Genomic DNA, 8,709 nt, shown 5'->3' on the forward strand with positions numbered 1-8,709 from the left:
CCTTGTTGGATGAATTTGCATCTTTTGGGTATATGCCTAAGAGTGGAGTTGCTGGGTCTTGTGGTAGGTTTATTCCCATATTTCTGAGTATTCTCCATACTGTTTTCCAAAGTGGATGTACACGTTGGCACTCCCGCCAGCAATGGAGGAGTGTTCCCCTTTCACCACAACCTCTCCAGCATAAATTGTCGTTGGTGTTTTTGATTTTAGCCATTCTGACATGAGTAAGATGGTATCTCAGAGTTGTTTTGAATTGCACTTCCTGGATGGCTAAGGATGATGAGCACTTTTTCAAGATGACTCTCAGCCATACTACATTCCTTCATTGAGGATTGTTTATTTAGTTCTGTAGCCCACTTTTTGATCCTTTGGTATTTTGGAGACTTGCTTCTTGAGTTCTTTTTAAATTTGGAGATTAACCCTCTGTCAGATGTGGGGTTAGTGAATATGTTTTCCCATTCTGTGAGCTATCTTTTTGTCTTGCTGACTGTGTTCTTTTTCTTTCAGAAGCTTTGCAATTTCAGGAGGTTCCTTGTATTCATTGTTGACCTCACTTTATGTGCTACTAGTGTTATGTCCAGGAAGCTGTCTCCTGTACCAATTTGTTCAAGGGTGCCACCCACTTTCTCTTCTAAGAGGTTTAGTGTAGCTGGAGTTATGTTGAGGTCTTTAATCAATTTGGAATTAAGTTTTGGGCATGGCGATACACATGTATCTATCCACATTCTTTTACATGCCAGCATCCAGATATGCCAGCACCATTCGTTGAAGATGCTTTCTTTTCCATTGTATATTTTTAGCTTCATTGTCAAAGATCAGATATTCATACATGTATGGGTTAATATGAGTATGTTCAGTTCAATTCCATTGGTCTACCTGTCTACTTTTGTGCCAATACCAAACTGTTTTCAGGACTACAGCTCTATAATAGAGCTTGAGTTCAGGGATGGTGATGCCTCCAGATGTTGCTTTGTTGAGTAAGGTTTTTTGGCTATCCTGGGTCTTTGTTTTTCTATACAAAACTGATTATTGTTCTTTCATGTTCTGTGAAGAATTGTGCTGGTATTTTAATGGAGATTGCATTGAATCTGTAGATTGCTTTTTCAGGATTGCCATTTTTACTACATTGATCCTACCTATTCAAGAGCATGGGAGATCTTTCCATTTTCTGAGGGCTTCTTTAATTTCTTTCTTTAAAAACTCAAAGTTATTGGGATACAGGACTTTCACTTGTTTGGTTAGCATTACCCCAAGGTATTTTATGTTGTTTCTGGCAATTGTAAAGGGTGATGTTTCTCTGATTTCTTTCTCAGCCCTTTTATTGTCTGTATTAAGTACAGCTACTGATTTTCTTGAGTTGATCTTGTAGCCTGCCACTCTACTGAAGGTGTTAATAAGGTGTAAATGTTCCCTGGAAGATTTGTGTAAACTATCATATCATCTGCAAATAGTGAAAGTTTGTAATCTTCCTTTCCAATTTATATCCCCTTCATCTCCTTTTGTTGTCTTATTGCTCTAGCTAGAACGTACAGTACAATACTGAAAAGATATGGAGAGAGTGGACAGCCTTGCTTGTTCCTGATTTTTTCACAGAATTGCGTTGAGTTTCTGTCTATATAGTTTGATGTTGGCTGTTGGTTTGCTGTATATAGCTTTCATTATGTTTAGGTATGTTCCTGTTATTCCAGATCTGTCTAGGTCTTTCATCATGAAGGGATGTTGGAATTTGTCAAAGGCTTTTTCTGCATCTAGTGAGATGATCATGTGATTTTTGTTTTTCAGCTTGTTTACATGGTGGATTACATTGCGGGATTTTCATATGTTGAACTATCCCTGCATCCCTGGGATGAAACCTACTTGATCGTAGTGAATGATTGTTTTGATGTTTTCTTGGATCCGATTTGTCAGTGTTTTATTGAGTATTTTTGCATCAATGTTCATGAGGGATATTGGTCTGAAGTTCTTTTTCTTAGTTTTGTCTTTCTGTGGCTTGGGGATCAAGGTTGTTGAAGCCTCAAAGAAAGAGTTTGGCAAAGACCCGTCTGCTTCTATTGCATGGAATACTTTGAGAAGTATTGTTATGAGCTTCTCTTTGAATATCTGGAACAATTCTGCACTGAGGACATCTCCACCTGGGATTTTTTTTTGGTTAGGAGACCTTTGATGACTGCTCCTATTTCCATAGGGGTTATAGGTCTATTTAAACTGCTTATCTGTTCTTGATTTAATTTTGTCAAATGATAGCTATCCTGAAAATTGTCCATTTCCTTTACATTTTCGAATTTTGTAGAGTACAGGTTTTCAAAGTATGACCTTATGATTCTCTGAATTTCCTCAGAGTCCATTGTGATGTCCCCTTTTTCTTTTCTGATTTTGTTAATTTGCATGTTCTCTCTCTGCTGTTTGGTAAGTTTGGACAAAGGTTTGTCTATCTTGTTGATGTTCTCAAAGAACCAACTCTTCGTTGTATTGATTCTTTGTATTGTTTTCCTAGTTTCTACTTTATTTATTTCAGCTCTCAGATTAAATATTTCCTGGCATCTCCTCCTCCTGGGGGAGTTTGCTTCTTTGTGTTCTAGAGATTTCAGCTATGCTGTAAATTCTCTTGTATGACTATTCTCCAGTTTCTATATGTGGGCACTTAGTGCTATGAATTTCCCTCGTAGCACTGTTTTCAAAGTGTCTCATAGGTTTGAGTATGTGTGGCTTAATTCTCATTGAATTCTAGGAAATCTTTAATTTCATTTTTTATTTATTCTTTGACCCAAGAATGGTGCAGTTGTGCATTATTCAATTTCCTTGTGTTTGTAGGGGTTCTGCAATTTGTGTTGTTGTTGAATTCTAATTTTAATTCATGGTGGTCTGATAAGATGCATGGAGTTATTCCAACTTTTTGTACACACTGAGGTTTGATATTTTGCAAAGTCCATGGTTGATTTTTGAGAAGGTTCCATGTTGTGGTGAGAAGAAGGTGTATTCTTTTTTATGTGGATGGAATGTTCTATAGATGTCTGTTACTCCCAATTGGGTCATAACTTCTATTAGACCGTTTGCTTCTTTGTTAAGTTTCTGTCTGGTATTCTAGTCTAGTGGTGAGAGTGGGGTGTTGAAGTCTCCCACTATAAGTGTGTGGGGCTTTATATGTGACTTGAGTTTTAGCAATGTTTATTTATGAACCTGGATGCCTTTGTATTTGGGGTATAGATGTTCAGAACTGAAACTTCATCTTGGTAGATTTCTCCTGTGATGTGTATATAATGACCTCATTCATCTCTTTTGATTGATTTTATTTTAAAGTCTAATTAGTCAGATATTAGGCTTGCTAACCCCACTTGTTTCTTGGGTCCATTTCATTGGAAAATCTTTTCCCAACATTTCACTCTGAGGTAATGTCAGTCTTTGACAATGAGGTGTGTTTCTTGTATGCAGCATAAGGATGGGTTTTGTCTTTGAATCCATTCTGTTACCTTGTGTCTTTTTATGGGTCAATGAAGGCCATTAATATTGAGGGATATTAATGACCATTGACTGCTCATTCTCCTTTGATTTTGAATGGTTGGTGATGGTGGAATTACGTGTGGAATTCCGGCCCTTTTTCCTTTTGGCTGTTGATAAAGTGGGATTATCTAATGCCTATGTTTTTCTGGTTGTAGTCAACTTCCTTGGGTTGGAGTTTGCCTTCCAGAACTTTCTGTAGGGCTGGGTTAGTAGATATGTCTTGCTTGAATCTAGTTTTGTCATGGAATATCTTGTTTTCTCCATCTATATTGATTGAGAGATTTTCTGGGTATAGTTGTCTGGTCTGGCATCCATGATCTTTTACTGTTAATACAGAATCTATCCAGGACCATATGACTTTCATAGTTTCCATGGAGAAGTCAGGTGAAATTCTGATAGGTTTGCCTTTTTGTGTTACTTGGCTGTTTTCTGTAGCTGCTCTTAATATTCTTTCTTTATTCTGTATATTTGGGGTCTTGAATATTATGTGGCCAGGGGACTTTTTTGTGATCCACTGTATTTGGTGTTCTGTAAGCTTCTTGTACCTTCATTCGCATGTCTTTCTTTATGTTGGGAAAGTTTTCTTCTACGATTTTGTTAAATAGTTTTTTGCCCCTTTGAGGTGGTTTTCTTCACCTTCTTCTATACCTATTATTCTTACGTTTGGTCTTTCCATGGTGTCCTATATTTCCTGGATGTTTTGTGTTAGGGATTTGTTGGAATTAAGACTTTTTTTGGTTGATGAATCAGTTTCTCCTAGTTATCTTCAACACATGAGATTATCTCTTCCATCTCTGGTATTCTGTTGGTTATGCTTGTATCTGTATTGCCTAACAGTTTGCCCAGCTTTTCTATGGCCAGCATCCACTATGGAACCAGCATGGCTTCACCCTGTGCTGGGAGGAGGGGATCTGGAGCTGAGGAGGGAGCACCCTCAGGCAACAAGCACAACATCTATGCTTGTCGAGTCCTAGGGTGGCTGACATCAGGAACAGGGTGATAGTCTGTGATGTGCAGCTTGAGAAGATCCTTGCCTCGATGCCCTACCTAGCTGCTATGAGTATTTATGTATCTATGCATGTAAAGATGTAAGATCTCTCCAAAGAGTAGTTTGCAATGCCATGTGGTGGAGTGGTGGGAAAGATGGAGGAACTGAACTCTACACGCACGGAGCAGAGAGTTGGAATTGGAGATGTGGTGGTGGTGACTGACGTGCGAGCATGTTTCAGGTAGCAATGGTCAGAGAGAGCATGTCACAGTGGAATAGGACCAGCAGGATGGTGTGTAGCAGCCTGGAGCTTGTGTAGACTCCATCCACAAGTGTGCAGTCCACCTTCATGATCATCCTGCCTCAGAGCCAATATAGGAGCTCCCAGATGGAGAACAGTTCACTCTTTTCTCTTATTGGGGCTCCTCAGAGGATGATAAAGGTCTGTGTTCCCTCGCCCTCCCCCCCTCCCCCCCGGTCAATGTTCTTATGCGTTATCCATCCTACAAGAAGCAGGATAGACAGGAAGCCCTTGAAGAAAACTCATAAAATTGTGATAGATATCTTGAAGTGTCACTCTTCACAGTTGATGGCTTCTGGCAGGGATGGGGGTACAGAAGGACCTGGCCTTGAGATTCTGACTATGCTCCCGTGAGCATATGAGTAACAAATACAAACTTGGTATATTTTCATTCGACCTACACTTTTCTTCTTTTTTTTTTTTGATTTTTTTTTGTTTTACGAGACAGGGTTTCTCTGTAATGCTTTGGAGGCTGTAGGTCCAGCCTGGCCTCAAACTCAGAGAGATCCGCCTGCCTCTACCTCCCGAATCCTGGGATTAAAGGCGTGTGCCACCAACGCACGGTTATGATTTTCTTCTTATTTTCTTTGGGGGAGGTCTCACAGGATGTGATGCATCTGGAAAGATGGGAAGTGAATGAATGTGATCAGGTGTATTATATACAATTACAAGATAAACAACAAAATATTGTATTTCAAAAATAAAATAAAATAAACCAAAGCAGTTTTTCTAGCCCTTATTTATGTGTAAAAAAGAGTAAACTCGGGTGGGGCTGCCTAGGCAGTTATGGAATGATATATCTGAGAAAGGGAAGAGATGAAGCTGTTTTCAGAAGTTTGTCATCTGCAGTGCAGGGCAGTTATCCAGGTTGATGGAGAGAAAATATGTGTGAACCAAAACAAGTGCTTCTTCAGCTTGGGGTTTAGGGAACTCTGCAGAATGCACTATAGTGAGAGGTACCCCAAAAGGGGAGTTGGCTCAGCTCATGTAATGAGACATAAGTTATTGCCCAGGGTCATTGAAGGACTGGAGTCTGAATTTAAGCATAATCCATGAAGTCCTCTGTAAAATATGCAGCCATGTGTGAGCAAGACCAAACTCCACAAAACAGAGAAGGGACAATTTCGACAGGTCTAGGATATGAAGAAACAGCATACTATGTTGATATGAGTCATTGTAGCATTGAGCTTTCATTTAATTTCACATGTATACTCCTCTTATCACTTGATACAAGTGTACAAACAATTTAATTCTGGATTTTAATACATTAAATGCTTGTCAAAACAGTTTGAAAACCAAGAAACTTCCTGGTACAATTTATGGAACTTGGATGGAAGATGGCTTAGAGGTTAAGAGCACTGTCTATCTTCTAAAGGTCCTGAGTTCAATTCCCAGCAAGTACATAGTGGCTCACAACCATTTGCAATGCGATCTAAATAATCTTAAAAAAAATTCTTGGAACTTGCGACTTTGTCCTTTTCTAGAATCTGGTATATACAGTGCATTAATTAACATTCATTAATGTTCTGTCAATTCATGAATACTTTTAATCAGCGCCTCATATTGGAATATAGACCAGTTAACTGGAAACAAGAAGAGGCTGTTTGGCAAGGATTCATGGGGAACAAATTTTTGATTCTTTGTCCATGATAGTGTGCCATTTTATTACCTTAACATTTGAGCAAAAGCACAGAAAATAGATGGTAGAGAAATGTTTAACAGATACTCAAATGTCATAAAAGAAATATATCTAAAGAATAAGACTTGAGTTGTACTATAAAAAGTCCAAGCATGATGTCTAATACATTATTAGCAACAAGGATGATCCACAGGATATCTCTAAACATGATCACCCCCACCCCATAAGAACACACTGGGGATTATGCCCATAGAGAATAAAGGAAATCTGATTGATGCAGTTCTTGCCATGTTTACACACAAGAAAGCTAAGTGATACATTTTACTTTTTAGAAGAATCTGACTTTAGCATGATTTTAATGTTCTTATGACATCAATAGCCAATATTTGCTTGTGCATCAGAGAGTGTCTTTGTGCAAAGAGACTTGAGGTGGTTAAACTTGAATCAATTTTTACCTGTTGTTAAGTTCACTGAAATTGGAACCCAGAACGTATTTCTTCTTCAGTGAAAATTATAACCTATTTCATAGCAACTTCATATTCATGATATTTCTCTTCATGTAGAACAAAATCAAAACAGCAAATTGGAGAAAATAACTTATTCATATCACCCATGTATATTAAAGAAAGAGAAATTTCCTAAATAAAAGTACCAAAAAAGTAGCATTATTTACAATTTCCCACAATCTTTGTATTGAAGTAGACAATCTTTCTACTACATTATTTTATCTTAAAAACCCTCATAAATATTTAATCATCATTTATTTATGGTTCATATTTCACTGTATTGCTTTTAAAATTATTCCTTATAATGCTGAAGATGTTGCATCTACCCATACTTTTTTTTGTCTTATTGGAGACTTTTAAAATTAGAAACAAGCTTGCTTCACAAGTCAATTCCAGCTCCCTCACACTCCCCCTCTCCCCAACCCCCTACCCAACAACTCACCAAACCCTCAACCAGTCCCCACTCTGTTCCACAGGGAGCATGAGGCTCTCTCTCCATGAAGGATAACCAAAGTTTTTCATATCATCCATGGCAGGGCCTAGGCCCTCCCCCACATGTCTAGGCTGAGAGAACAACACTCCATGTTGAATGTGTTCCAAAAAGTACATTCGACTGCCAGGGATAAATAATTATCTACTTCCCGAGGCCCCATACATTTTTGATACATTCATTTTTTCTGTGTCAGCAGAGACACTGGGACTTATGGAATGAGGTTCCTATCAAAAGGCCTGCTTCTTAAAAAGGTACTACAAATAAGCTAAGAAACAAAAATCTGAGGGGAAGAAAAGAAATGACTCACACACATTTGCTCCTCTGCATGTTCCTTTACTTCTCTTTTTGTCCTCAAATATTTTCAGTTTATATATCCCTAAACCAGTTATCTCCCAGACCTGGAGGAATCCAGGCCTGGAATTCTTTTGCACCATAAAACACAGATAAGAATCTTCACATAAGGGGAGTTAAGAGAGTACATGGATGTCCTATGAACTCCTTAAGGGTATGAAGGTTAGTTAAGAGATTGAATCATCATGGAATTCTAGAAAAGGGAAGACTCGTATGCTACAGTACATTTTAAGTGATTAAACGATAAGTTTATATTAAGTAAAAAATCACTCATAAGGCAAATTTATTGTGTTTTTTGACTTGAGGCTGCTTGTCTCCCAGCATGCATAGGGAGTATGGGTAACCAGGCAGCCTAGTAAAACAACAGGCTAATGTGAGCAAGTAGCTTGTGATCTGCTTGTCTCACTTTTGCTATGGATTCCTGATTAGAGAGTCTTTTGGCATCAATTGCTTAGGGCTATAAATCAAGTTTAATTTATATGACAGAGAACCAGGTGACTCCCAGAGTTCTGTGGCAGCATGGGTCTCCAGGAATGTTTATTTTTCCCTGAGGATGAGGGAAGGGGTTGATTACCATTTCTTCTCAGGGGAATGAGTATATTCTGAGGTAGAATATAAACTGGAATGAGAAGTTTGAGAATCTTTTAGTGCAGGGATAATTTAGGTTATTTTTCCTCAATCTGCCAGTGAGGGAAATCCAGGGCATGATTATTTGTTCTATCCATCTAGGTAGCTATGAATCAATTACTTTGGGTGTATGCTAATTCCATGTCCTTAGATATCTTGGAATGTCTTAGATGGAATGCTTTTGCCTGGGACATACATACACTGACCAAATGCCTGTCATTAAAGACAACTGCAGGAAGTCAGATCTCTGCAATTGTAATTGAGAGGGAAACCAGGACCTGATAGTGGGAAATGGGGCTCACACAA

Source organism: Mesocricetus auratus, unplaced genomic scaffold, assembly GCF_017639785.1.
Source record: "Mesocricetus auratus isolate SY011 unplaced genomic scaffold, BCM_Maur_2.0 Super-Scaffold_100030, whole genome shotgun sequence".
NCBI lineage: Eukaryota > Metazoa > Chordata > Mammalia > Rodentia > Cricetidae > Mesocricetus > Mesocricetus auratus.